The sequence below is a fragment of the Nansenia antarctica genome, assembly GCF_963989245.1.
Source record: "Nansenia antarctica genome assembly, chromosome: 4".
In the NCBI taxonomy this organism is placed as follows: domain Eukaryota; kingdom Metazoa; phylum Chordata; class Actinopteri; order Argentiniformes; family Microstomatidae; genus Nansenia; species Nansenia antarctica.
In genome coordinates, this window is record NC_137689.1 from 59,494,593 (window position 1) to 59,500,592 (window position 6,000).

Here is a 6,000-nt window from a genome sequence, read left to right on the forward strand (position 1 = left end):
AGATCAGATGCTCTCGCGTACAGCTTTTGATCACAGAAGTGGGTTTTGATGAAGCACACTGGGGGAGGTTCATTAAATGAGTGAGAAAAAAATAAAAATAAAAACAACACCTGTCCTGCTCCAATGGTGGCAGCGTTTTTCTTTGTTGTTTTGAGGGCGGTGGAGTAGGCCTAAAGGCATTTCTAGGGAATCACGTCGGTCTTGTGTTGCCCTCATCGCACACGTCTTTGTGCTCGATGAGGTTATCTGCTGGGCCGCTTGAAAGGTGGGGGACAGACAATAGCTTTCCGTGCCACGGGCAGAGGGTGTAGGGTTCTCCACTCCTCCCTGAGCGTGCGAGCCCAGGATGGGGCTCGGGAACACAAGGATAAAAGAGACAGTTTCTCCACTTCCTCCATACAGGATTAACACTCCTGACACACACAAGCTCTGTTTGTTGATATGTAACACTCAGACGCACATACACACACACACACACACACACACACACACACAGGCTCTGTTTGTTGATGTGTGTTATACCCAGTAACCAGGTGAAGACATAAACCCAATACCAATCCAGTATACAACTGGACATCTTGATGTTGATCTTAGCATTATAACAAGGTTAATCGTGTAGCATTGAACTACAAATGTATCCAGGTAACCTAACCAACTATTGATAAAGCCACTGGAGCCCAATCTTCTCACTAATCTCGTCTCATTTACCATTTTCCAAGACTTTCTATATTTATTTGGTGAAAATATCTTGTCCATTCCTTAAATCAACATTGGATTTGTGTCTGGAATAAGGATGGAATTAGTTTAGTCCTTTAATCGCCACAGTGTTGATGTTGAATGGTAGTGCGTCAACACAAATTCTGTTTAACTATATATATGTTGTTGCAATATATACTGGAGGCTACTTTATATATATAAAAAGTAAACTCTTACTTGACTTTTATATGCACTTGGCCACAGTATGTACTGTAACTGTGTGGCAGTTTTATACTAAATACTCCTTGCCATGAAAGGCTACTGCATCATAAAAAAGTGATATTGACTGCATAGTTTTAAACACCAGCATGACACATGAATTTACCTCCACAAATTGACTAACGAGTAGAAAACATAATTACAGATAGCTGCTATCTTTACTCTTACAGACCCAATGAGCCCATCAGCAGATCAAGTCTAATTAAATTTCACCTCTGGCTTAATGTTGAGTTACGGAGCCGCTTATCTGATTGCCTCCATGAAGGACTGTTTAAAAGGCAAAGCCAGCTCATTGATCAAGTACCGTTGTGCGTAGACGGAGAGGGGAAAAGACAGGGAAGCAAAAGGGAAACCCTCATTACTCTGATTGTCCAATGACTCACACTCTGGAACTGCAGAGAAAACTTAATTTAGTGGGTCTGAGAAAACATAGTGTATATAACCCTGCCCACACACTAGAGTGCTCCATGCCAGGAACACGGTCCAGATAGTGAATGTAATTAATGAGAGGTCACGACCTGAAGCGGTCAGTGTTCCTGTCATACGGAGCCAGCTGTAGATGTTCCTCAGCTGTTTTAATGGAGGATGGGATGGGGAGCTGAGTTTATTTGTAATGGAGACTTGTACAAGGGATTCTAGCCAAAGCAGCATTTTGTCTTGGTTGTTGTTGTAGTGGAGTTTACATACTGTAGGCACAGAAATCAGGGACAGAGATAATAGTGTTATGTGACTGATATGTTATAAATAGATAAAGAAAACTGATGAAGAAAACTTGACTTGAATCATGATGTTTTAGTATTTCTATTGGATCTCAGAGACATTAATGACATATGAATAATTGGAATAACCCATGATGCATAAAAGGCTATAATTTAAAGTAAGTCATAACAGCTTGAAGAAACACCAGAGAAGAAACACAGAAACTCCCTAGGATGGAACAGTCACAGAGAATTGGACCAACAACCTTCAAAAAGACGACCAACTCTCTTTTGCATTTTACATTTTTACATTTTTGGCATTTTAGCAGATGCCTTTATCCAAAGCGACTTACAATAAATACATTTGTCTAAGTATGTGAGTCATCGAATCCATCAGTCATCACAAGAAAAATATGCTATGCTGGGGCCAGAGGCCGTTGGCAGTCAAAAATGCTAGAGGAAGGAAGAATTATTATTATATTCTTTTTTTTCTATTATTATTATTTACAGTAGAGAAACTCTACAGGGGGGTAGAGGGGACAGAGAGGTTTCAGGAGGGACAGTTAAGGTATCGCCTGAAGAGATGGGTCTTCAGTCTTTGGCGGAAGATAGGGAGTGACTCTGCAGTCCTGACAGCAGTGGGAAGCTCGTTCCACCAGCGGGGTGCCAGGACGGTGAAAAGTCATGACCGGGTAGCGCGAATGCTGCATCCCCGTAGAAGCGGTGGTGCCAGTCAGCCAGCAGAGGTGGAAGAGCAGAGTGAATGGGCAGGTGTTTAGGGGCTGACCACTGCTTGCATGTAGGAGGGGTCAGTTCCCTTTTACAAGGCCCATTTGTGCCTGCCGCACAGGATCTCAGGCAGCAATGCAAAGATCTCAACATCAGTGCGGCAGGATGGGCGGATTATATGTGGCGCGCGGAGTGGGAGACTAACACCCCCAAACTCCGCGACCACATCCCAATCGCCGGCGCTGAGCCCCTCGGGATGGACTTGCCAAGGCTATCCTGGGTGAGGCTCAATCGTCTCCGGACCGGCGTCGGGCGTTTCCGCTCATCAATGCACAGATGGGGCTTGGCCCCAAATGCGTCGTGCGAGTGTGGCGCAGAGGACCAAACCGCAGACCATATTATCCTGGATTGCCCGGTGTACCACCCACCCAACGGGATGCATGGTCTGTCGGTACTAGATGACGAGTCGATGACGTGGCTTCTGGAGGGGTGTCCAGAAATATAGCCCGGGTGAGCCCCTCAACCAGGTCTCGGGGTGGTAAAAGGGTAGCCCCTCGGCCCCGAGCCTGGTGGAGTGGAGAGGAAAAACAACAACCCATACGCCGAAGAAGAAGTTCCCTTTGCTGCCCGGTAGGCGAGCACCAGAGTCTTGAATCTGATGCCAGCTGCTACTAGGAGCCAGTGAAGGGTGCGAAGGACAGAGGTAACATGGGAGAATTTGGGGAGGTTGAACACCAGATGGGCGGCAGCATTCTGTATGAGCTGCAGAGGTCGGAGGAAGCCCGACCAAGAGTGCGTTGCAGTAGTTAAGGCGGGAGATGATCAGTGTCTGGACCAAGTGTTGAGCTGCTTCTCTGGTAAGGAATGGACGTATCCTTCTGATGTTGTAGAGGAAGACTCTGCCGGAGCGTGCTGTCGCTGTGATATTTGCCGCACAGGCTAAGTGGTTGTTGAGGATCACCCCAAGGTTCTTGGATGTCTAGGAGGAGGTCACTGTAGAGTTCTCTACTGTGATGGAGAAGTTTTGGAGAGGACAGGCTTTTCCAGGGAGGAAGAGTAGCTCAGTCTTGTTAAGGTTGAGCTTGAGGTGGTGGGATGACATCCAAGTAGAAATGTCTGCTTGGATGTCTGCAGACATGCAAAGACACATGTTGCCAACTGTGATTCAATGCTGGGGAAAGACAGAAGGAGTTGAGTGCCGTCTGCGTAGCAGTGGTAGGAGAAACCATGTGAGGAAATTACAGAGCCAAGATATTTGGTATAAGAGAACAGTAAGGGCCCTAGGACGGAGCCCAGGGGGACCCCAGTGGTGAGGGCTCATGGGGAGGACAGCGATCGTCTCCACATCACCTGGTGAGAGCGACCAGTCAGGTAGGATGCAACCAGGAGAGTGCAGAGCCAGAGATGCCCAGTTCTGAGAGAGTGGAGAGAAGGATCGGGTGGTTTACTGTGTCGCATGCAGCAGACAGGTCCAGGAGAATGAGAACAGAGACTGGGTGTAGCACAGTGGGTTTGGGAGGGGTGGTAGCAGTGTTGGCGAGAGATGGAGAGAAGAAACTGCTAATGTCATCAACCTTCTTTTCAAAGTAGGTGACAAAGTCAGCTGCAGACAGGGATGAGGGAGGGGTTGAGGAGGGTGGAAAATGTGGAGAATAATTTCCTTGGGTTAGAGGCAGAGGATTGGATTTTGGAATGGCAGTAGGAAGCTTTAGCAGCTGATGCAGAGGAGGTGTAGTTGAGGAGGAGAGACTGATAAGAGTTTAGGTAATCAGAGAGGCCGTTTTTTCTCCATTTCCTCTCAGCTGCCTGGAGCCCTATTCTACAAGCTTGCAGGGTTTCAGAGAGCGTGGAGGAGGGCGTGGAGAGGATTGTGTTGGCCTCGATGTCAGTGGACAGAGAGACGAAGGATGAGGAGAGAGTGGACCAGAGGGTGGGAGATGCTGAATCAGTGGATAGAAGCGAGAAGGATTCAACAGAGGGTAGGGAGAATATGACAGAGGAAGAGAGTGCAGTGGGGGAGAGGATACGTAGGTTGCAACGAGAAGATACAGTGTGGGTAGGGAGGGAGTGGCCTACTATTATTATTATTGCCAACATCATGTCAACAAATATGAACATGTTACTATAGCAACAGTTACACTCATAAATTGTGTTGATTTATCTCAGTAACCCTCAAGAAGCCATCTAATTTTGCTGCTGTGAACCGCCATCTTGGATGAGAAAAAGCTGTCCTGCCTTTTTTTCAATTTGATTGGATAATACAGCCCAAAGTGCCATGGTGCACACTAATTTCTGTATTTATGGGCTGGAGACATGATTTATGACATGACTTATATTTTATTGATTGATTGATTGAAAACTTTATTAGAAGATTTGCAGAAGTAGGTACATGAAAGTACATATTACATACAAGGTCAACTAACAGGATAAAAACCCAAGAAAAAAAAACCAAGAAAAAAAAACAAAACTAAAAAAACAACAAGAAAGCCACTGGCTTATTTCAATTGGGGTCCTTGATTCTCTAAATTATGACGTGTTCAAAAGCAAGGACTGTGTGTTCATCTAATTATGTGTCATTTTTTTTAGCATGTTCGTGTTCTATTAGCATGTTGTGATGTGACGTGCAGTTAGATGTTCATGTGATGTTATTTCTTAGCTGCTAGCTAGCTACCAACGCGATGGTAGCAAACGCATCTGTTTTGATTCAGAGCTTTTTTCTCTGGTATTTGGTTTGAGGTGCACCGACATTCAAATAAGCATATCTTCTTTCTGATTTCAATGTGTGACACATCATTTGAAAGCTTACAACCTGGCCACCTGTTGCCTAAACCAGGTACTACCCTGAAGTCAATAACCGGTACAACCTTTCATAAACTTTTTTTTTTTTTTTATTGGGACTTTGGGACTTTTTCACCAGAACCTGTCACATGTGAACTCTCCTGAGGGTTGTGGGTTCAAGCTCCAATCTGGCTTATATCTATACCTTCCTACTGTCTCAATACATGTGAAAATAAAATACAAAAAGAGAGGGACTGCCTCACTCAAGAAAAAGCATTATTGGCTATTTGCACGCTTTATAAATCCTCTTGGCAATACCCTAATAAATGTTACTCTTTCTCTTGACTAATATGTTTCAGTGACTCTGAACTAGACCCCAGCTCCCATCAGGGAGAGATGTTCTAGAGATGTATCAAAGGGGTAATAGTGAGAGTTCCAATATAATTAACACTACAAAGGCTTATTAAGTGCTTATTTAAGCAGATGAAAAGTCTAATGAAAGTGGCCATATAAGTCATACATTGGCACTAATACACACGTTAATTTACCTCGCTTGCTTTCATTTATATAATATCATATCAATCTAAGTTACACAATGAGGGCAGTGTGTTAGTCCGCTCCTTAATGGACAAGACTGATTACACCTTGCCATTGCCAAATTACCATTCTCATCCGCATGTTGATTTTAGCCTTTTTTCAGGTGACCAAGTTGTTACTTTTCCCCTCTGTCTTGCTTTGAGAGTGTTGTCCATATATGGGGATTTTATCCCTGGTTTTGACCTTCGCTCAGAGTCTGTTTTGAAATGTAATCCTTTACACC